Below are 23,277 nucleotides of genomic sequence, written 5' to 3'. Positions count from 1 at the left end.
CCACTATTTCAACCACTTTGTAATGAAAGAGATTGAAGACTTTGTAGGAGTGCGAATCCTCTCCATATCCAAGCATAAAACCCTCATGTGCTTTTGGTGCAAACTTTGAGGTGCGATGTGGGTCCTTGATCCAGCACCTGGCGCCAAATACTCTGAAGTAACTGACATTTGGCTTCTTGCCAGTAAGGAGCTCATAAGATGTCTTGTTCAGAAGCTTGTGAAGATAAACACGATTGATTGTATGGCATGCAGTATCAATGGCTTCAGGCCAGAATTTTCTTGGAGTCTTGTATTCATCTAGCATCGTTCTGGCCATCTCAATGAGTGTTCTGTTCTTGCGTTCGACGACCCCATTCTGCTGTGGCGTGTACGGGGATGAGAATTCATGTGTGATGCCCAAGGTATCAAGATATGTATCAAGGCCGGTGTTCTTGAATTCAGTGCCATTGTCACTTCTGATATGCTTTATCTTGGCGCCATAGTTGTTCATTGCTCGATTGGCGAAGCGTCTGAAGACATCCTGCACTTCAGTCTTGTAAAGGATTATGTGCACCCAAGTATATCTAGAATAATCATCAACAATGACAAAGCCATAGAGACAAGCAGTAGTAGTAAGAGTTGAGTAATGAGTGGGACCGAAAAGATCCATGTGAAGCAGTTCAAAGGGTCGAGTAGTGGTCATGATTGTCTTCGAGGGATGTTTGGCCCTCGTCATCTTTCCTGCCTCACAGGCACCGCACAAGTGATCTTTCTTGAACTTGACGCCCTCGATGCCTATGACATGCTTCTTCTTTGCCAGGGTGTAGAGGTTCCTCATGCTAGCATGCCCAAGCCTCCGATGCCAGAGCCAGCATTCTGAAGCTTTTGCTAGAAGACATACGGCAAGCTGTGGTCCTGCTGAGAAATCTACCACGTACAAATCATCTTTTCGATACCCTTCAAATACTAGAGACTTGTCAGATTCCATTAGAACAAGGCGACGATACTTTCCAAATATTACGATCATGTTTAAATCGCAAAGCATTGAGACAGACATTAAGTTGAAGCCAAGGGATTCAACAAGCATGACTTTATCCATGTGTTGATCCCTTGAGATTGCAACTCTACCTAGACCCAATACCTTACTTTTACCAGTGTCAGCAAATGTGATGTGGCTCTTGTCGGATGGATGTAAGGTTGAGTCCATAAGAAGGCTTCTTTTGCCAGTCATGTGATTTGTACACCCACTATCAATAATCCATTCTGAAGACGCTGGTGTCATACACTACAGTGTAGTTAGGGGGATAGGCTTCACGAAGAGCATTGTGAAGCAAAAACATTTGACGAACCAGTGGGTTATGAAAGCTTAGATCCAGATTAGGACTAATAGGGTCAGACGATTTTGGTTTAAGGCCCCCAGCAATAGCGTCAGACGATTTTGGTTTTCTGCTGGAGACCTTTCCCTGCAAAAGAGAGTTAAGCTTTCTTAGCCACCCACATCTTCAAGGGTGGCTTAGAAGCAATAAGTCTAAGTGCAGCATCTGAGAACTTTGGCTTTGGAGCCCTAGCAAACAATCTTGCAGGCGGACAATAGTACAGATAAGAATAAGCAGAATAGTTCTTGGTCTTATGAACATGGCGGTTTGATGAACCGCTCTCATATTCATATGCCTGAGTATGGATTCCCTACAAAACATTTGCGTTAGTGCGACTCAGGTGAGTCCTCTGTCTGTATGAAGCCTTTGGACCGTATGAAGCCTTTGGTCTGAGGTTTGTCTTCTTCACGTGAGGTGTCATGATGACATTCACAGGAAGATTCTCCAAACACCTTTTCGGAACCCAGATCTTCTTCATAGGCGGTCCATTCCTGCAGTTAGTACCAATGTACCTGGCAAACACTTCACCATTCTGATTCTTAAATAGTTTATAGTTTGCATCAAGGGATTCATCAATGATAATGGGGTTAGCACAAGTGAAGCCAGATAGATTGGATGGATCTGCTGAAGGTTCCTTTGCAGCAACCCACGTGGTTTTGGGGTACTGCTCAGGTTTCCAGTAAGAGCCATCAGCATTCATTTTCCTTACGAACCCAACACCCTCTTTTCTCGGGTTTCGGTTCAGAATCTGCTTTTTGAGGACATCACATAGTGTCTGATGCCCTTTAAGACTTTTGTACATCCCTGTTTCAAGCAATGTCTCCAACCTAGCATTCTCATCAGCAATAGCAGTGGTATCCTCAGCAGAGGGGTTAGTTACCACATCAACAGTTGAAGATATTGCAACAATAGTAGTAGTAGAACATTCAGCAACAGAAGTAGAATTATCATGCTCAATGCATTTAAGACATGGTAGTTCAAATCCTTCCTGAGCGGAACTGATCTGTTTGGCGCGAAGTGACTCATTTTCCTTTTGAAGATCTTCATGAGCCGCTCTCAATTTCTCAAGATCTTGCTTCCTTTGAAGATAATCATAGGAAAGCTTTTCATGAGTTGTTGAGAGAGTTTCATGACGACTTTCAAGTTCCTCATACTTAACGTGAAGATTTTTTATGTCTTCAATTAAGGATTCAGATCGAGTCATTTCAGCACCTAACAGATCATCGCTTCTGTCTAACAGTTTTTGAATATGTTCCATAGCTTTCTGTTGTTCAGTTGCAATTTTAGCAAGTGTTTTGTAGCTGGGTTTTGAACCACAATCAGAGTCATCGTCACTAGATGTTTGATAATGAGTAGTGCGTGTGTTTACCTTGGCACCGCGTGCCATGAAGCAGTATGTAGAAGCGGAGTAGTCCTTGTCATTTGCATCGGTGTCGGTGATGAAGTCATTGTCTTCAGTGTTGAAGATGGACTTGGCAACGTATGCTGTAGCCAGACTTGCGACGCCTGAATCGGACTCCTCCTTAGAATCCACCTCCGCCTCTTCAGAAGCGGACTCCTCCTCTGAATCCATTTCCTTGCCAACAAACGCACGTGCCTTGCCAGATGAGCTCTTCTTGTGTGATGAAGACTTTGAGGAAGACTTGAAAGAAGACTTTGAGTATTTATTCTTCTTCTTGTCGTCAGAGTCATATTCCTTGCTCTTCTTCTTATTTTTGTTCTCATTGTCCCACTGTGGACACTCAGAGATGAAGTGGCCAGGTTTCTTGCACTTGTGACATGTTTTCTTCTTGTAGTCGTGAGCAGAAGCTTCATCATTCCTTGAGCTTGATCGGGAAGACTTTCTAAAACCTTTCTTCTTGGTGAATTTTTGGAACTTCTTCACAAGCATAGCAAGTTCCCTTCCAATGTCTTCAGGATCATCCGAACTGCTGTCAGATTCTTCTTCAGATGAGGAGACAGCTTTTGCCTTCAAGGCACGAGTTCGCCCATAGTTTGGATCGTAGATATCTCTTTTCTCAGAAAGCTGAAACTCATGTGTGTTGAGCCTCTCAAGTATGTCAGACGGATCGAGTGTCTTGAAATCAGGACGTTCTTGAATCATCAGGGCTAGGGTGTCAAACGAACTATCAAGTGATCTTAGTAGTGTCTTGACGACTTCATGTTTGGTGATCTCAGTAGCGCCGAGGGCTTGAAGCTCATTTGTGATGTCAGTGAGCCGGTCAAATGTGAGCTGGACATTCTCATTGTCATTTCGCTTGAAGCGGTTGAAGAGGTTGCGAAGGACACTAATTCTCTGATCTCTCTGGGTTGAGACGCCTTCATTGACCTTGGAGAGCCAGTCCCAGACCAGCTTAGATGTTTCCAAAGCACTCACACGGCCATACTGTCCTTTGGTCAGATGACCACAGATGATATTCTTGGCAGTAGAGTCCAGTTGAATGAACTTCTTGACATCAGCAGCAGTGACACCTTCTCCAGCCTTGGGAATGCCGTTCTTGACGACATACCATAGGTCGACGTCAATGGCTTCAAGATGCATGCGCATCTTATTCTTCCAGTAGGGATATTCAGTTCCATCGAAGACGGGGCACGCAACGGAGACTTTAATTATCCCTGCAGTCGACATAGCTAAAACTCTAGGTGGTTAAACCGAATCACATAGAACAAGGGAGCACCTTGCTCTGATACCAATTGAAAGTGCGTTATATCGACTAGAGGGGGGTGAATAGGCGATTTTTATGAAAGTCTTCAAAACGTGAAAGTTATGAAGACAAACGATAGAAATAAACCTATCACCCTGCAACGGAAGGTAGACTACACTAGGCAAGCCATAGTCAAGTATTCAATAGAGTGAAAGCACAATGACTAACAGCAGCAATGTAGTAAGGATCAGGTAGGAAGATATTGTGAAGCCACACAGAACACGCAGTCACTCAGTGAAGACAAAAGATAGTGCGAACATACAATGACTTCACAAGGAGTAACAATAAGTAAAGGGAAGGGAAGATGAAACTAGTGACTCGCTGAAGACAATGATTTGTTGGACCAGTTCCAGTTGCTGTGACAACTGTACGTCTGGTTAGGGCGGCTAGGTATTTAAACCTTAGGACACTCAGTCCCGGACACCCAGTCCTGAACACGCAGCTCAGGACACCCAGTCCTCACCGTATTCCCCTTGAGCTAAGGTCACACAGACCTCGCCCAATCACTCTGGTAAGTCTTCAAGGTAGACTCCCGAACCTTCATAGACTTCGTTCACCGGCAATCCACAATGTCTCTTGGATGCTCAGAACACGACGCCTAACCGGCTGGAGGATGCACAGTCCTCAAGTGTAATAAGTCTTCAGATCACACAGACAAGAAGACTTAAGTGATGCCTAATTCTCTTTGGCTCTGGGTGGTTAGGGCTTTATCCTCGCAAGGAATTCTCTCTCAAAGGCTTCGAGGTGGGTTGCTCTCAAACGACAAAAGCCGTACTCTGAATCTGAGCAGCCAACCATTTATGTTTGTAGGGGGTGGGCTATTTATAGCCACTTGGCAACCCGACCTGATTTGTCCGAAATGACCCTGGGTCACTAAGGAACTGACACGTGTTCCAACAATCAGATTTCAAACTCACACGGCAACTTTACTTGGGCTTCAAGCAAAGCTGACTTGCCCGACTCTGGACAAGATTTGCTCTCAAAGTCTTCACTCGAAGACATAGGTTTTGTTTAAGCATCACTTCAGTCATTCTGACTGGTTCGCTTGGACCCTACTTAACAGTACGGTGGTTCCTATGACTCAACACAGAAGAAAGAGAACTACGAAAGATCTAAGTCTTCGAGCTCCATAGGCTTCATGTGGTGTCTTCTCTTGTCATAGTATTCAATGTGAATATTTTCATATACCACCTTTGACTTCAATGTCTTCATACATTTTTAGGGGTCATCTCTGGTAGGAAAACCGAATCAATGAGGGACTTCTACCTGTGTTATCCTGCAATTCTCACAAACACATTAGTCCCTCAACTAGGTTTGTCGTCAATACTCCAAAACCAACTAGGGGTGGCACTAGATGCACTTACAAAAGGATATTCCTTCTCTCAGGAAGACCCGATCAGACTCAGAATCCCGGTTACAAGACATTTCGACAATGGTAAAACAAGACCAGCAAGACCGCCTGATGCGCCGACATCCGGATAGGAGCTGCACATATCTCGTTCTCAAGGCAACACCGGATGAGACATCCTACGAGTAAAACCAAACCTCAAGTTTCCCCAAGGTGGCCCCGCAGTCTACTCGGTTCAGACCAACACTTAGACAAGCACTGGCCCGGGGGGGTTAAAATAAAGCTGACCCTTGGGTTGGCCAACCCAAGGGAAGGGTAACAGGTTGTTAGGCAAATGTAAAACCATGGTTGGGCCTTGCTGGAGGAGTTTTATTCAAAGCAAACTGTCAAGGGGTTCCCATAACACCCAACCGCATAAGGAATGGAAAATCAAGGAACATAACACCGGTATGACGGAAACTAGGGCGGCAAGAGTGGAACAAAACACCAGGCATAAGGCCGAGCCTTCCACCCTTTACCAAGTATATAGATGCATTAATTAAATAAGAGATAATAATGATATCCCAAAAATATCCATGTTCCAACAAGGAACAAACTTCATCTTCACCCGCAACTAACAACGCTATAAGAGGGGTTGAGCAAAGCGGTAACATAGCCAAACAACGGTTTGCTAGGAAAGGTGGGTTAGAGGCTTGACATGGCAATATGGGAGGCATGATAAAGCAAGTGGTAGGTATCGCGGCATAGCAATAGAGCGAACAACTAGCAACCAAAGGTAGAAGTGATTTCGAGGGTATGGTCATCTTGCCTGAGATCCCCCAAGGAAGAAGAACGAGTCCATGAAGAAGACAAATAGACGTAGTCGAACGAATCCTCACAACTTCGGAACAAAACCGAAGCTTCGAGAGAAGCAACCTGGAAAGAAGCAAGAAACATAGTAAACAACCATCACATAAGCATGGCACGATGCGCAAACAAGTATGATGCATGTCCGGTTTAAATATGCATGGCATGGCAAAGTGCAACAAACAAAACTACAAATTAAGTGGAGCTCAATATGCAACGGGTTGCATATTGACGGAACACCACAGCAATTATTTAGTTCACTCTCGTTTATGTACCCAACAATATTAAATGTTGTTAACCACGGAAAGAGGTGAAGCATAATAAAACTACCTATCTATGCAAGTTTAAATGAGGTTGGAAATGACAAACAACAATTCCGGAAAATCCTCATGAGCATATATTAGATTTGGAAATGTTCTGCCCTAAACCATATTTTAGAGTTGTTAAACATGCAAAGAAAGTACACCATGTTAAACTAGGCATTTTTCTACCCCATTTACATATAAAGATTATTTAAAAAGGAGCTACGGTTATTTAGTTATGATTTAAAACATTTTAGCATGACAATAAAGCAAAACAAAGCAAAAAACAAGTTTAAACATCTCAAACATGCATGAAAGTTGGATATTATGAAACTAGACAAGATTCTAAGCATTTTTCATATATAAAACATTTTAAACCGATGCACAGTTTGTGAGTAATTATATGCATGAAGTTAGAGGGTTTTTCTGTAAAACTGTAATTCCCCGGTTAATTAACAAATTTGCAGTACTGGGAAAAAACCGCACTGGGTCGAAACTAGCTATGGGCCAAAACAGTGGCAAACGCTGGGGGGACAGGTCACCATGGGCCATGGCCCAGGTTGGTGAAGCAATGGCAGGCCGGTGCTGGAGCTGGAAGGGAGGCTGGGCCTCCGACGGGGTGAGGTTGGCCCACGCGCTGACCCACGGTCAACACGACCATGAGAGCGGGCGAGCAGGAGGCTTGGCGCTGCATGCGTTTCCACGAAAAACAAGGTCGTGGCGCCAGTGCTTCAGGGATGCAGGCGAGATGGAGAAGGGAGGGATCAACCGGGGAAGAGGTGATGCTCGACGCGGGGCTACCGGATCTGGTCGGCAGCGAGATGCAATAATGCCTTGCGGTGCTCTGGTGGCTGACAAGCAAACAACAACGAAGCTAGTTACACGGGAAGAAGGGGGAAAATGAAGGAGAGAGAGAAGAAAGCTCGCCGGGCGGGGTTCACCGGACCTAGTGGTGCCAGCGCTAGGCAGGCAAAGCGGCGGAGCAGCAGCTGCCGAAGACGGCGGCGACGGGACTTCGAGGCCGAGCTTTGATCATGGCGGAGGTCATCGATTCCTGTCCCTGACAAAGAGAGACAGACAGAGAGAGGTGAGGCAGAGAAGAAAGAGAGAGGGGAAGGAAGAGAGGGCACAGTCGTGCTCGGGCCTGGAGGAACTCTGGTGAGGAAGATCGCCGGCGGGCCGGGCTCGCCGTCACGGTGCTCGCGACTTCCTCCCGATCCCCATCCGCTCGAGGGGAGCCCTACTCCTGGTGGTTGCGGGCGAGCTTGGGGGCGAACCCAGATGGGCTCCACGAGCTTGTCCCAGGTCCAGGTGGACCACGGTGGCGCTGGAGGCTGCCCGGGATAGGTGGCGACCTGGGAGAGGTGGAGGCTGGGGACTGCGGCGGTGCCAGACAGTGGGGATGCGCCAAGTGGCGGCGGGGATGCGGCCAGCGCGGAAATGGAGGTGGGCGGCGGCGCTGATAATTAGGAGGCGTTGAAAACGAGGAGGAGGGGAAGGGATGCCCAGATTTGGAAGGAGGGGTCTATATATAGGGAAGGGTTAGGGGGATTAGGAGGGGTTTTCTTCCGTTTTCGGGCATCGGATCTCGATCCGACGGTCTGGAGCAGAGGGGATAAGTAGGTGGGTTGATTGTGGCTGTGCAAAAGGCCTCGGGCTGAGAGGAGAGAAGATAATATCAGACTGGCAACGATTTCCGGAGACTGAAAACGTCTGACGTATGACCGGCTATAATGCTGCTATATGTTTAACGGTTGGGCTATCAAACGAGCTCCAAATGCGATGAAACTTGGCAGGTGGCCTATCTACAACATAACAACATCGCATGCCAACTTTCATCTCATTCCAAGAACATTTTCCGGCCACTTATAAAATAATATTTTGGACATGTCGTGGGCGCGTGCAAGTGTGTCTGGGCTCAGAACGGACAACGGAAAGAACGGGGAGACCGGGACGGATGCAAGTTTTGAAAACATGATGATGTAATGCACATGATGACATGATGAAATGCAACACGCAAGCAAAAGACATGGCAAGACAGCGAATAGCTGGAAGACACCTGGCGCAACGGTCTCGGGACGTCACATAAGATATGGTTTAGTTCTCTTGATCCTGGTTGTGTGTGTAGTCCCCAGGATATGATTTATTACTTCTCTACTAAATATTTCCCTGCTCATAAGAAACAAGGTGCTTTAAGGGATATATATAATTTTGTGCAAATTGAAGAAGAGAGTCTCCCACAAGCATGGGGGAGGCTTCTCCAATTACTTAATGCTTTGCGTGATCCTCTTAAGAAAAATGAAATACTTGATATCTTTTATAATAGACTAACCGATGCTTCCAGAGATTACCTGGATAGTTGTGTTGGTTCTGTTTTCAGGGAAAGAACACCGGATGAAGCTGAAATTCTATTGAATAATATGTTAACAAATGAAAATAATTGGACACTTCCTGAGCCAACTCCTGAGCCTATTCCTAAACCAACTCCGAAGAAAAGAGGTGTTCTATTTCGCAGTCCTAAAGATATGCAAGAGGCAAATAAATCTATGAAAGAAAAGGGTATTAAAGCTGAAGATGTTAAGAATTTACCTCCTATTAAAGAAATACATGGTCTTAATTTACCGCCTATTGAAGAAGCACATGGTCTTGATAACCCGACACAGGTAGTAAAGGTAAATTCTCTCTATAGATATGATAAAGCTGAAATCCCATTTACTAAGTTTGCTAGCCCATGCTTGGATGAGTTTGATGACTTTATGGTTAAACAATAAAACTTCAATGCTTATTTTGGTAGAGAATTAAAACGCAATGCTGATATGCTTGAGCACTTGGGTGATTATATGGCTAATGTTAAAGGTGAACTTAAACTTGTTAGTAAACATGCTTCTATGGTTACCACTCAAGTAGAACAAGTACTTAAAGCTCAAAATGATTTGCTCAATGAATTGAATAGTAAGAATAATGACTATGCTATTAGAGTGGCTACTAGAACTGGTAAAATGACTCAGGAACCTTTGTATCCTGAAGGCCACCCTAAGAGAATTGAGCAAGATTCTCAAAGAAATAATATAGATACACCTAGTCCATATAAAATGAAGAAAAAGAAAAATGATAGGACTTTGCATGCTTCTAGTAAACCTATTGTTGAACCATCTGAGAATCCCAATGATATTTCTATTTCTAATGCTAAAACACAATTGGTAATGAACATGAAACTAGTGATAATGTTAATGATGATGTTCATGTTGATGCTCAACCTAGCAATGATAATGATGTAGAGATTGAACCTGGTGTTGATCTTGATAACCCACAATCAAAGAACCAACGTTATGATAAAAGAGACTTTGTTGCTAGGAAGCACGGTAAAGAAAGAGAGCCTTTGGTTCGGAAACCCATGCCTTTTCCTCCTAAGCCATCCAAGAAAACGTATGATGAGGATTTTGAGTGCTTTGCTGAAATGATTAGACCTATCTTTTTGCGTATGCGATTAACTGATATGCTCAGAATGAATCCTTATGCTAAGTATATGAAAGAAATTGTCACTAATAAAACAAAGATACCAGAAGCTGAGATTTCCACCATGCATGCTAATTTTACTTTTAAGGGTGGAATACCTAAGAAGTTAGGAGATCTAGGAGTACCCACTATATCATGCTCCATTAAAAGAAACTATGTTAGAACTACTTTATGTGATCTTGGAGCCGGTGTTAGTGTTATGCCTCTCTCTTTATATCATAGACTTGATTTGAATATGTTGACACCTACTGAAATATCTTTGCAAATGGCTGATAAATCAACTGCTATACCTGTCGGTATTTGTGAGGATGTGCCTGTTGTGGTTGCAAACGTTACTATTTTAATGGACTTTGTTATTCTTGATATTCCCGAGGATGATTGTATGTCTATTATTCTTGGAAGACCCTTTTTGAATACTGAAGGGGCTGTTATTTATTGCAACAAGGGCAATGTCACTTTTCATGTTAATGGTAATGAGCATACGGTACACTTTCCGAGGAAACAACCTCAAGTCTATAGTATCAATTCTATTGGAAAAATTCCATCGATTATTTTTGGAGGTTTTGAATTTCCTCTACCTACTGTCAAGAAGAAATATGATATTCTTATTGTTGGGGATGTGCATATCCACATTGAGGTAACCTAGTGTTATTCGAAAATTCTCCGGTTCCATGTTATTCGGAATGAGTTTGTTAACAAGACCTGATCAACCTTGTTAGTGGATTCCTTTTGATGAGCATGAGATGGATGAAGTTAGAAAGCACAACCTTGTGTACCCTCTTTTTAATTTCTGTTATTTATATTAAATAAAGCAAAAATAGTAATTTCTGTCTGTTTTCTGATTATCCGTGCAATATAAAAATACCACGAAAATAAAAGTTCTCCAAATGCCCTAAAATTTAAATATGATTTTTTCTGGAATATTTGAGAATATCTGGCACTGAGAGCACAGCAGGGGGCGCAAGCACCTGTCCATGAGGGTCCATGGCGCGCCCCCTGCCTCGTGGGCCCATGGTGGCTCCCCTCCACTTATTCCTGCACCCACACACTTCTTCTTCCTCCCAAAAAATCACCATCCAGCTCAAGCACGAGTTCTAGCTCATTTTGCTGCGATTTTTGATCTCCTTGCTCAAATCACCTCTCACAAAACTGCTTTGGGGGATTGTTCCTTGGTATGTGACTCCTCCATTGGTCCAATTAGTTTTCGTTCTAGTGCTTTATTCATTGCAATTTTGTGCTGCCTAGGTGACCATGTTCTTGAGCTTGCATGTCAAATTTATATGGTTCCAAGTAGTTCTAATGCATGATATAGGCTCTAGGCACTTGTAGGAGTAGTTGCGACCAATTTTGTTGAGTTTGGTTTATTTTTATTTGAAGTTACTAAAAATTTCAGATTTTTTCAGAAAATAATGAAGAGATTTTTGAGGGGCTCATCAAGCCGAAGCTCGAAGGATAATCAAAGTGAGGAGGATAAGAGACCCAAGAATAATCTCCCTCGCATCACGGAGGTCCGGCCATGTGAATGGCCTTGTGATTAATTCTTGAGAGCAGCCGGGATTTCTGATGATTTCTATGAATTGGCTGAGAATGCAGGCCTCACCGCCTTCCTCCATGACCAACGCGAACAGTATCTCTTACTCACCAATATCTTTGTGCAAAACTTTCATTTCCATGCTAGGAGCTCACCACCTACGGTCGAGTTTTATTTAGATGATGAGCATAAGGAGATGTCACTTCGTGATTTTTGTCGGGTTTGTTTGATCCCTTTCGAGGGCATCATAGAGGAACCACATTGAGATGATGTCGATGGGTTTATTGATACCATCACTATAGGGGAAACGAGGAAGGTTTTTGACGCACGAACTACTAGCATACACTTTCGTGTTCTACGTTACTTTGCTACATTTGCTAGTAGATGCTTAATTGGGCGCAGAAACTATGGAAACCTAAGTGCCCCTGATATTGTTATTTTGTGCCATGCCTCATTTCGTGATGATACATTCAGCATGGGTACTATTATTGCAAAGCAATAAAATCTTAACCGTACTAAGGGCCCCGTCTTTGGAGGCGTCTTCGCCTCGCGCCTAGCTGCACATTTTAACATACCTATTAGGCATTATGAGAAGGAAGAAAAATTGTTGCCTCCTGTTTATTTAGATTATAAGAGTATGGTAGCGCATGATTTTATTGTAAAGAATCGGGAAAGGGAGCTTAAATACAAATTGTTCTTTGATAAACATCATCTTGAGACTATCACCTTGCCTGCTCCTTCCTTGTTTGATTTATCTACAGGCCAGTACCTCATTCCGCTGGAGGCTATTCACGCCTATCGAAACCCTACAGCAGCCACAGAGCCAGAGCCAGAACCACAATTTGATCCTCCGCGACAGTCTAATTACAAGTGGGATGCCGAGATGATTGCCAACCAGTGGCAATCAGAGTCTTCTTCTTCGTAGTATGACCCCAACTATTACTATGGATATCCACCAGGCCAGCCGTAGCCATAGACCAACTTAGGCCAAAAGCCTAAGCTTGGGGGAGTACGTATTTCCCAACGACATTACATTCATGTTCACACACTCATTGCTAGTTGTCGGTGCTCATACTTTTTCATTGTAAATATCCATGCTAGTTTATTTCCTTTTTATGCTTTCTTCTTGTGTGTTTGATAAACCTTAAGAAAACCCTAGAAAAATTAGTTGTAGCTTTTAGCTAGTTTTAATTTCTATGCTTGTAGTAGTAATTAAAAAGAAAACCCAAAAAGATTTCATGTTCTTCTTTTGCTTCTTGGGAGCTTTCCCGTGTAAATAGTTTTATTTCTTTTCTTTTCTTTGGGGGTCGATAGGAGAAGACCATAATTAAATTGTTGAAGTGACTCCTATATGCATTATTGTTGATTTAACCAAGAGTCCATATTGCCTTGTCTTCTCCTGTTTATTGAATGCTTGCAGATTCCAGCTTAGTCCAATGCATGTGCACTGTTATTATTATTCACATCATTCGGTCGTGCAAGTGAAAGGCAATTATGACGATATATGATAGACTGATTGAGATGGGAGAAACTGGTATGAACTCGACCTCTCTTGTTTTTGTAAATATGATTAGTTCATCGTTCCTGATTCAGCCTATTATGAATAAACATGTTTGCAATGACAATTAGATATTATCGTTGCTTATGCCATGCTTAATTAGCTAGGAGCTTATAATGGTTTACCTTGCGTGCCAACATGATATTAAAATGGTTGTGATGTGGTATGATAGGGTGGTATCCTTGTCGGTGTCCAAACCGGCGGATCTCGGTTAGGGGGTCCCGAACTGTGCGTCTAGGCCGGATGGTAACAGGAGGCAAGGGACACGAAGTTTTACCCAGGTTCGGGCCCTCTCGATGGAGGTAAAACCCTATGTCCTGCTTGATTAATATTGATGATATGGGTAGTACAAGAGTAGATCTACCACGAGATCGGAGAGGCTAAACCCTAGAAACTAGCCTATGGTATGATTGTTGTTGTGTATGTTGTCCTACGGACTAAAACCTTCCGGTTTATATAGACACCGGAGAGGGTTAGGGTTACACAAAGTCGGTTACAATGGTAGGAGATCTGCATATCCGTATCGCCAAGCTTGCCTTCCACGCCAAGGAAAGTCCCTTCCGGACACGGGACGAAGTCTTCAATCTTGTATCTTCATAGTCCAGGAGTCCGGTTGAAGGTATAGTCCGGCCATCCGGACACCCCCTAATCCAGGACTCCCTCAGTAGCCCTTGAACGAGGCTTCAGTAACGACGAGTCCGGCGCGCAGATTGTCTTCGGCATTGCAAGGCGGGTTCCTCCTCCAAGTACTTCATAGACGATTTTGAACACAAAGATAGTGTCCGGCTCTGCAAAATAAGTTTCCACATATTGCCATAGAGAGAATAATATTTACACAAATCTAATTTGTTGACGTATTCCGTAGTGTGACACACCACGGCCAAGCCTTTATCCGAGTCGTTTCATTATCCCACCTCAGTGCGTCATGCGAGGCAGTTTCCTTGGCACGTCTTGTTAAAGCAGAGATCATGTCCCCTTATTCCGGGATTCTCATCAATACAGGCGTGGGTAACCCAACCGCGCCATTGATTACGGCGCTTGGAGATAAACGAGTTTTACCAGGCTGGTGGGGACACATAGTTGCGTCCACCCATATAAGGGGATAAGGATCCACCTTTTCACCTACGCCTTCTTCCTCCCTTGCTTATCCATTCTCGCGCACTCGAGCTCCAGCGCCCAAGTCTGCACTCCCCACCTCAACCTTCTCCAGCCATGTCCGGAGCGGGAGGCAAGTGGATGGTCTCCTCCGTCACGGAGGGACACATCAAAAAACCGAGGAAGGCCGGATACTTGTCTAAGGACATTGCGTACCGGCTTCCCGAAAAGGGGCAGCTCATCCCCACCCCTAGGCCCCATGAGAGGGTGGTGTTCCTCCCCCATTTCCTCCGCGGACTGGGCTTCCCTCTTCACCCATTTGTCCGGGGGCTCATGTTCTACTATGGTCTAGATTTCCACGATCTGGCCCCGAACTTTGCCCTCAACATCTCGGTGTTTATTGTCGTGTGCGAGGCTTTCCTCTGCATCCGCCCCCATTTCGGCCTATGGCTCAAGACTTTCAATGTCAAGCCGAAGGTGGTGCGCGACAACCAGGCGGAGTGCGGAGGCGCCATGGTGGGCAAGATGGCCAACGTCTTATGGCTCGAGGGCTCCTTTGTGGAGACCCTGAAGGGGTGGCAATCAGGGGTGGTTTTACATCACCGAGCCGCGCGACCCCGAATGGGTCGCAGCCCCTGAGTTTCGATCTGGACCCCCTACGTGGCTCACCTCCTGGAAGGAGACAGGCCTGTCGTGGGGTAAAAAAGGAGAGCTGACCGGACTCCAAACATGCCTCCAAACCCTGGTGGACAAGAAGCTCAAACTTGTCAACGTAGTCCAGGTTATGCTCATCCACTTGATCCTCCCGTGTCAACAACGGGCTTTCAACATGTGGGAGTTCGACCCGGCGCGGCACCAAACTCTGAGCAGGCTCTTCGACACGACGTATGAAGATGCCTGGAAGGTGATTTTCAAGGGCGCCGAGGCCCCCGCATCCGCTACCGAGGATCGCGGATTCAGTACAATGCGTCACGCTCATGCGGTAAGCTGTTTTTTCCTTTTATAGGGTATCAGTTTTTCATAGTTTGACTCCATGCGGGATCTAAGCTCCCTTACCTTTGACAGGATTGGCAGGTGACGTCCGGACAGATCAACTGTCCGGCTCCTTTGCCCGAAGGCCCAACAGACACTCGCTTGGCGAAGCTGCTGGTTTCGGCACCCTATGTGGTGCCGGAGAAGAAGGCCACGAAAAAGGCCACGGGGACTCGAAAGAGTGCCCGGCGCCAGGAGGTGTTGGATCCATCATCCGACGGTTCCGAGGCGCATTCCTCCCGTGAAGACGGGGAGGAAGAAGAAGAGACCTCTCCCCCTCCAGTGGGAGGAGAGAAGAAAAGGAAGGTCGCCCTCTCTAGGGAGGCCGGAGAGTCCAAGAAGGGGAAAACCCTTCCTCCGGACTACTCCACCGACGCCGATGACGGCGGAGAGGAGTGGCCGCCCAGGGCCAAGCCCCTGGCAAAATTGTAAGTATCCGGATACCAGAGTAATTAATAGTATTCGTTTATTGCACAGCTTTCCCTTATGTCGAATATGTTTATGCAGCCCACCCAAAGACCGGCTCGACGCGTCGTCGAGCGGCTCACTTGACTCGTCGGATGTGAACTCGCTTCCGACGGCTTCCTCCCCCCGCCCTACGGACAACACCGAAGTGTTGTCCCAATAGGTTCCAAGCCGAGAGGAGGTGGTCCTGGAGGCGCCGCAAGGCGACCTCCCGGACTCCAGGAGTAAAGGGGATGAAACCACCCAGGGCTCCAAGTCCGACTCTAGGCCGGACACCGCTCCGGAACCTTCAAAGGTTCCAGAGTCCGGCGGGGGACCTCCTTCCAAGAGGAGCAAGCCCACCGTGCCGGTGACCCCCGTCCAACCGGAGGCGTTGGACAATCTGTTGGAGGCGCTCCAAGGCGCCTCCATCGACGAGGAGCACCGCACCATTATGAGTGCGGTGGTCCAGAAGGTTCAGTCCGCCAAGAGCGGACTGACTGAAGCTTGTACTAGCCTTTTAACAGACTTTGAGGTAAGTAAAGAATGTGTAAATAATATTACCGCATAGACAGTAGCCCCTGATGCTCTGTTTGGCGTTCGGGAAGAAAAGCCGAATAGAGGATCAAATAAAATTCGCAGGAGTCTAACAAAAAGGGGTCAATATGCGTATGCAGGCTTCTCTGCTTGCGTCCACCACATTGACTGCGGAAGTGGACACGCTAAAGCAGAACCTCGAGCGGTCCGAGCCAGAGCTCGGGCGTGCCAAGAAGAAGCTCGAGGACAATGAAGGTAAGAAATACCTTGTTTAAATATATATAAAAAGGTGCAATTGCAAAAAATGACAGGAGTATCGTGGCTATTGTAGGGGCCACGTCTGAGGTGGCGACCCTTAAGCAAGCGCTGGTCGAGGCCGAGAAGAGGGCGGCCACGGAGCGCACCGAGGGGGAGAAGTATGAGGCTGAGGTTGGCAAGGTACGGCAAGAGCTCCAGGCTCTCATGGAAAAACATGAGAGTTTGGAGCTTGACTCAAAGACGCGAGCGTCCGAGCTCGCGGTGGCTATTGAAAATGCCAAGGCAGAATCCCAGAAGATCCTCCAGGAGTTGGATGAGGTGAAGAAGATAGCGGCGGGTAAGGCATTCTTTATGCAGAGCAAACACATAAACGTGAGTTACTTGTTACTTACCCGAATCCGAAGCTCTCCAGGAGCGTTCGCAGATCTTCCCCGGAGTGTGTCCGATGCCGCCGCATTCTATCGAGCCGAGGAGGGCAGCTCGACATAGAAGGTGTTCTGGTCTCAGTATGCTGAGGCCAGACACCCTGTGCCCCTGAGCAACCAGCTAAAGAAACTGGTCGAGCTCCACAAGGCGGCCGAACAGGCCATGAAGGTGTCGGATTTCGGGTTCCGGCAGATCCTTGAGGTTCGAACACTGGGGTGCACGCGGAGATTTCGCCTCCTACCTACCTGCACTCCTCCGCCTTGCTAGGATCTAAACTACGAAAAGAACAACACAAGAGACACAGGGTTTATACTGGTTCGGGCCACCGTTGTGGTGTAATACCCTACTCCAGTGTGTGGTGCGGTGGATTGCCTCTTGGGCTGATGATGAAGAACAATACAAGGAAGAACAGCCTCGCGAGGGCCTGTTCTTGGCTGGGGCGATGAACTGCTGGGAGGAGTTCAGTCACCTTTCTCTCTCCCTCTTTCTGATCGAAACCTCTCTCTAAAGAGCCTCCTTCTTCGAACCCCCCAGCTCTCTCTGATCGAAACCTCTCTCTAAAGAGCCTCCTTCTTCGAACCCCCCCAGCTCTCTCTTCCCCTCTTGCGGGTGGCTGATCCTATTTATAGAGGCCCTGGTCCTCTTCCCAAATATCGAGCGGGAAGGGAGCCAACAATGGCGGGTTAATTTGAAGGGGGACAGCTAGTATCACCTATCCTGACAAAAGTAGTCTTCGCCTGCGCAAAGCTCTGGTGATGACGCTGTCTTGGGCTCCACGGTGACCTCCATCTCGTAGTCCTCCTGGTCTTGGTCTCGTTGCACCAAAATGGCAACCTTTGCCTGATGCCTCGGTACTCCGCGGCTGCGCTTGCCCCCTTTGCACCAAAGGGGAAAGGAGGACACTGCGCAGGTTGGCACCCGCCTGGCGCCCTTGGTCGTCATGGCCTGCGTCACGGGCACCTCGTGAGGTATCCTGCCTTGGTCTCTCCGCCTCCTCGTGAGCTAGCCTGACGAGGCCGTGCTTGAGGAAGATCCACGTCGTCCGCCCCGCGAGGCTTGGCCCCTCGCGAGGGTCTTGGGTTTGTGTTGGTGAAGATGGGTCGCGCTGGGCCCCCCTTTGAGCCACGCCGCAGGCTGCAGGCAGGCAAGTCTGGGGACCCCCATTCCCAGAACACCGACAGTAGCCCCCGGGCCCAAGGCGCGCCTGGACTTGGCCGTGCAGGGAGGCGGAAGGGCAAGAGCGAAGCGCCGCGGGCCCTAACAGCCTGCGCCCTTGAGTGCCACGTGGCAGTTGATTGGACGTGGGCGCCTTAGCAACCGCGCGAGTTGATAAAGGAGCGGCATCCACCTAGGCTTTGCTTCTTGCTTTCCCCGGTTGCTGCTCAGATCCCCTTTCTTGTGTCTCTCCTTCCTTCCTCCAAAATTTCCAGATCCACTCCGACCGTGTGACCTAGGAAGCCATGGCGCCTCGTCAGCCCCCGGCCGTAGCTTGGTACTCGTCTGCCCTGGACCCGCCGAACGTGTCGGAGGCGAGCCTTGCCCGGTTGCACCGGATGGCGACGGCGCCGGGCATCAACGGGGCGAAGGTGTTTAAATCTGGCTCCGCCACCCCTGAGGGTCAAGGGAGCACCTTATATCCGCTCTTCGTAAGTGCCATTGCTGCTGGCCTGGTGCCTCCCTTCTCCGAGTTCTTCTTCTCTGTCCTCCGCCACTATAAGCTGCAAGCCCTGCATATCCACCCCAGCTCCGTCCTTCTCCTGGCAATCTTCGCCTATTACTGCGAGGCTCACGTAGGGGTGCAGCCCTCAGTGGCCTTGCTGCGCCACTACTTCTACCTCTGGACCTCTCGTGGTACTGCTTCCGCGTGCGCGAGCTTCGTCGCGTACGGTGGCGCCATTGCCATTTCGAACCCCGGGAAAGGATTGAGGGCTTCAGGAGCAAGTGGGTCTTGGTGGATGCTGGGCGCATCCACCCTCGGCTGATCTTGCCCATAGAGCAGCCCACGAGCTCTAGCGATTGGGGTCGAGCGAAGCTCACGGACCCCCGCGCGAAGCTGATGTTGGAGAAGATGGACGCGGATCTGAGGCCGGCCAATATGGCGGCGGGGAAGCTGACCAGCGCGTCGCTGCTAAGGGAATTCCTGGAACACCAGCTGGCTTCGCTTGGCAGTACTCACTTCCGATGTGGAGGCCCCGTCCGAGCCCCGCGGCCCTAGCCGACGGAGATCTGGCTGCGGTCCTCCAATCTCTGGTCGTGGGCGATGTGGCGAGGTTGGCGGGTGCTCCTACGCCCTTGTTCCTCCACGACGACTGGGAGCAGGTAGTGGAGTCCATGCCCGTCTTCAACGGGGATGGGCCCGTGCCCGTGGAAACTCCCGAGGAACCGGTGGACGTGCCCTCTGACGACTCCAGTGAAGAGGAGGAAGGAGGGGAGCGGGGAAAAGGGCCTGACTCCGAGGCGACTGACGGAGAGTCGAGGGCTCCCCTCCCCCGACGCAGGTCTCGCGTTCTCCGCCTCTCTCCGAGCGATGACGACGAGGATGACGACGAAGACGACGACGAGGACAACGACGAGCAGGACGGCGGGAGCTCGCCCCTGATCCCGAAGAAGGACAGGACCGGGCTGATCTCCTGCGGGTCTGCCCCGGCCCCGGGGCGGACCGCAGATGCACCTTCCGCCTCCAAGCTTCCCGAGGTTGACCCTTCCAGCCAGCTTTCAGGCTTCAAATTTGGCCGGAGGCCACTTGAGCTCACTGGCGACGACCCGTAAGCATTCGATTCTTATCTTTATCTCTTGCTCTACTTCTGAGGCTTGACGTCCGCATCTCTTGGATAGGCTGGCGCCCGCAGCAAAGAAGCCGAAGGGAGCTCTCGAGGTTCCATCCGTGGCAGCGCTTCTGCCCGCGAAGGAGGGTGACCGCGACGCACAGGCTTCTCCTGCCCGGTCGTCCTCGTGAGGCCTGGCTGAGCCGGCTGGGGCGAGCTCAGCCCCCACGGCCCAAGTGGCTCCCGAGGTGCTCTTGCCTGCCGCCGCCACTACAGCTGTCGGGGCGCGGCAGACTCCGCCTCAGGATGCTGTGGCCGCGCTGCCGCCTTCTCCTCCTACTCCACCGGCTGATGTCTCTCCGAATCCTTCTGTCGTTCTGGATCATGCTGTTGCTGAGCTGGACCGACTGCGTCAGTATCTTCTTGGTGCCGACCCCCGCTTGGTGGCCGGGCGCTTGGAGCTGGCTTCAGGATGGGTTCACTCCGATGCTTCGATTCGGGTGGCGCTCGTCCAGGCCCCGACGGCATGCGACAAGGAGAAGCAGGCCGTCCTTGAGGCGAAGGCTGCTCGTGACGCAGCCCTGGGGGAGGTGGTCGACGTCTGTGGACGTTGCAAGGCGCTGGAGGGCGAACTGCAAGATTTGCGGGACCAGCTCACGAACGAGGTCCGCCTTCGCCAAGAGCAGGAAGAAGGCGTGAAGGCTCGCGAGGCGGCTCTCAAGGAGAGGGAGGTCAAGCTCAAGAAACGCCGCGACCGCCTAGGTGCGCTGGAGCAGGAGTTGGGGGGCGAGGAAGGCCAAGCTGGATGATGAGGCCCTGGTTCTTGCCGAGGACCGCATGGCCTTCACGGAGATGGAGGCGAGGGCTCGCTCCTCACTGAGGATGCTTTACGACAGCGGCCTGGAGATCCCACTGGCTGGCGCCGAGGACGGCCCCGCCAAGCTGCTTCCCTTCCTGGTTCACGCTCTTGAAGATGTCGCCCTTGGCCTTGGCCCCACGGCCGAGGCCGAGGCGCGTGTCCTGTCTTCTGCAGCACTGACGCGGGACCTCACCCACATCTACCTTCGCAATCTCGGTGTCGACCTCGACAGCCTGCTGGAGCCAGTGAGCGGCGAGCGTGCCGCTGCCGCTGCCGAGGCCGTGAAGGGTCGCGCAGAGGCCCTGCTGGGGAGGTTCCGGGCCTTCAGCACCAAGCCGAAGCAAGGCGCTGCCGACCCCACCGCTCCGTGAGGCGTACCCAATCCGCGCCGCTCCACCGCCGACAAGTGACTCCGTCGCGGCTCCTGTCCTGCCTTTAATTCCTACACATGTATTATGCCTCGAGGAGGCGTTTAAACTTGCGTTTGGCATTGAGATAACAGTGTGGACTGTAATATTTGCTTTTGAATTCCTTGAAATTTGTGCCTTTCCTTCCTACTTGCTTATGTTCTACGCTGCAGAGCCCGGCCCCGCGCATGCCTCACCCAGCGTTGGTCCCGACCGGAAACTAGGACGGGGCCAAGGAGTGAGGGGCCACGTGACAAGTTAGGCTCCTGAGTCGCGATGCTCAGGAGTCCCCCTTGGCGCACGAACAGCAAGTAGGGAGGTGTGATGCGGGTGGATCTACCGTTCTACGTCTGCAGAGCCCGGCCGCGCGCGTGCCTCACCCAGTGTTGGTCCTGACCGGAAACCAGGACGGGGCCACGGAGTGAGGGGCTACGTGACCAGTTAGGCTCCTGAGTCGCGATGCTCAGGAGTCCCCCTTGACGCTCAAACGACCTTCATACCTTGGCTTCGCTCGGGAAGAGACACGCGACGAACCAGGCCCGGGGGGACCTGGCTGGGCGGCGTGCGTCTGGGTGTGACCCAGGTGCAGCCCCCGTGCCCAGCCCCCTCGCGCGGCACTCCCGAGGGGAGGTGTTACGATGAGGCTAGACACTGAGCTCTGGGCTCCCTGAGGTTGGTGCGGCCCGGGGGCCACCCTCAGTTGTTTATCACCAGCGCGGAGCATAGCGCTACCGTATGTGTACGGGCATAGCTGCTCCTCGGCAGTGTCGTCAGCCAGCACGGAGCATGGTGCTTCCACTGGTATGTGGGAGGGGGGCCTCCTCCGGGAGGAGCCCCCGGGGCAAGTACAGCCCCACCCTGACACGTGGCTGGCACGGTAGGGCATGGCGAGGTGTATCTGGGCACCCGTGAGCCAGCGCGGGACTCACGGGGCCCTACCTCTAGGCGGGTTGCGCCTGGCACTGGGCCTTATCTTGTGATGTGTCCCTGCAAATTTGGTTAGATGTCGGCACTCTACGTCCTCGGGTCCCAGCCCTCGAGCTGGTCTCAGCCGTTGCTGGTATGCCAGGTCGTGATGCCATGGACAAGGCCAGAGGGTGAGGGCTGGAGAGCCAGTAAGAGCCCTGAGTCGCGATGCTTAGGTACCCCCCCCCCCTTTAACGTGCAAGTGGTCAGCATGGAGAAGAAGAGGTGCCATGGACCGGCATCAAATAATCAAGCATGGTGGGTCTAACGCATAATCGGAAATAAACGCAAATGGGATACATGCCGCTGGGCTTGGCCCGAGCGGCTTGGGGATCATGCAGCCCGAGGGGCGCCCCCAACAAGGTAAGCTAACAACATGGAATAAAAAAGGGATACACGCCGCAGGGACAGACCCACGCGGCCTGGGAATAATGCAGCCCTGGGGGGCGCTCGCAGCTAGAAATAAGACTAGAAAGATGTCACCTGATGATGTTGAGGACGAAGGAGCGTTGATGTAGCATGCTCGGTGGGCTGCGTGGGCCGATCCTCACGAGCCCCCAGGCCTAGGGGCCTCGGGAGGCTCCGGAGACGCTGGCGGCTCCTCGCGGGCCATCTCCATCCCTGCCAGGGCTGCGGAACGCCTGGCCTCTCGTGCCTCCGTGATACCCCTCATGAGGCGCTGGTATGTGTCAACCGCGTTCGGCAAAGCCATAACGCATGCGAACGTAGCTGTGGGGTGGGCCTCCACAGCGCCCCACTCGCGAGGGCCAGAGGCGCTCCAGAGGGGCGACTCGGTTGAGCCCTGGTATGTCGATGCAGACACGCAGCCCACCATCCTCGCCTGGATGGGGAGCCACTGCTGGTAGGCGGCGACCGCCTTTCATGACTCTTGACTCTTGTAGCTCCTGAATGGCCTTGCTGACGAACTCCTAAGTGTCTAGATCTCCTTGCCTTGCTCCTTCTTGAGGGAAACGTGCTTCGAAACACGCCTCCATGTGGTGCCCAAGTGCCTCCCTCGTGACCCTAGCTAGGTCGGTGGCCCTCCAGGGGAGAGCCCCCGAGCCCTGCCTGAGGAGGGCGCCGGGCGCGCTTTCCTATGCGATGGAAGGAGGTTCTACCTGGGCAGGCGCGAGCCCAAAGAGGGCCTGCCTCCTGAGTGGTCAGGCCGGACGATGTCTTCTTCTTCTTAGGGGCGGTCTCGGGAGGCCTCCTGCTTCCATGATCTGGGTCTTCTAGTGACGCGGCCTGAAAGGCTCGTTCCAGGGAACACACCGCGTCCTTCTCTTCACAGGGCACCGTGATGACTCCGTCACTTCCTGGCATCTTG

The sequence above is a fragment of the Triticum dicoccoides genome, chromosome 7A, assembly GCF_002162155.2.
Source record: "Triticum dicoccoides isolate Atlit2015 ecotype Zavitan chromosome 7A, WEW_v2.0, whole genome shotgun sequence".
Taxonomy (NCBI): domain Eukaryota; kingdom Viridiplantae; phylum Streptophyta; class Magnoliopsida; order Poales; family Poaceae; genus Triticum; species Triticum dicoccoides.
The sequence above is the reverse complement of the archived record's forward strand: the minus strand, read 5'-3'. Positions refer to the sequence as shown.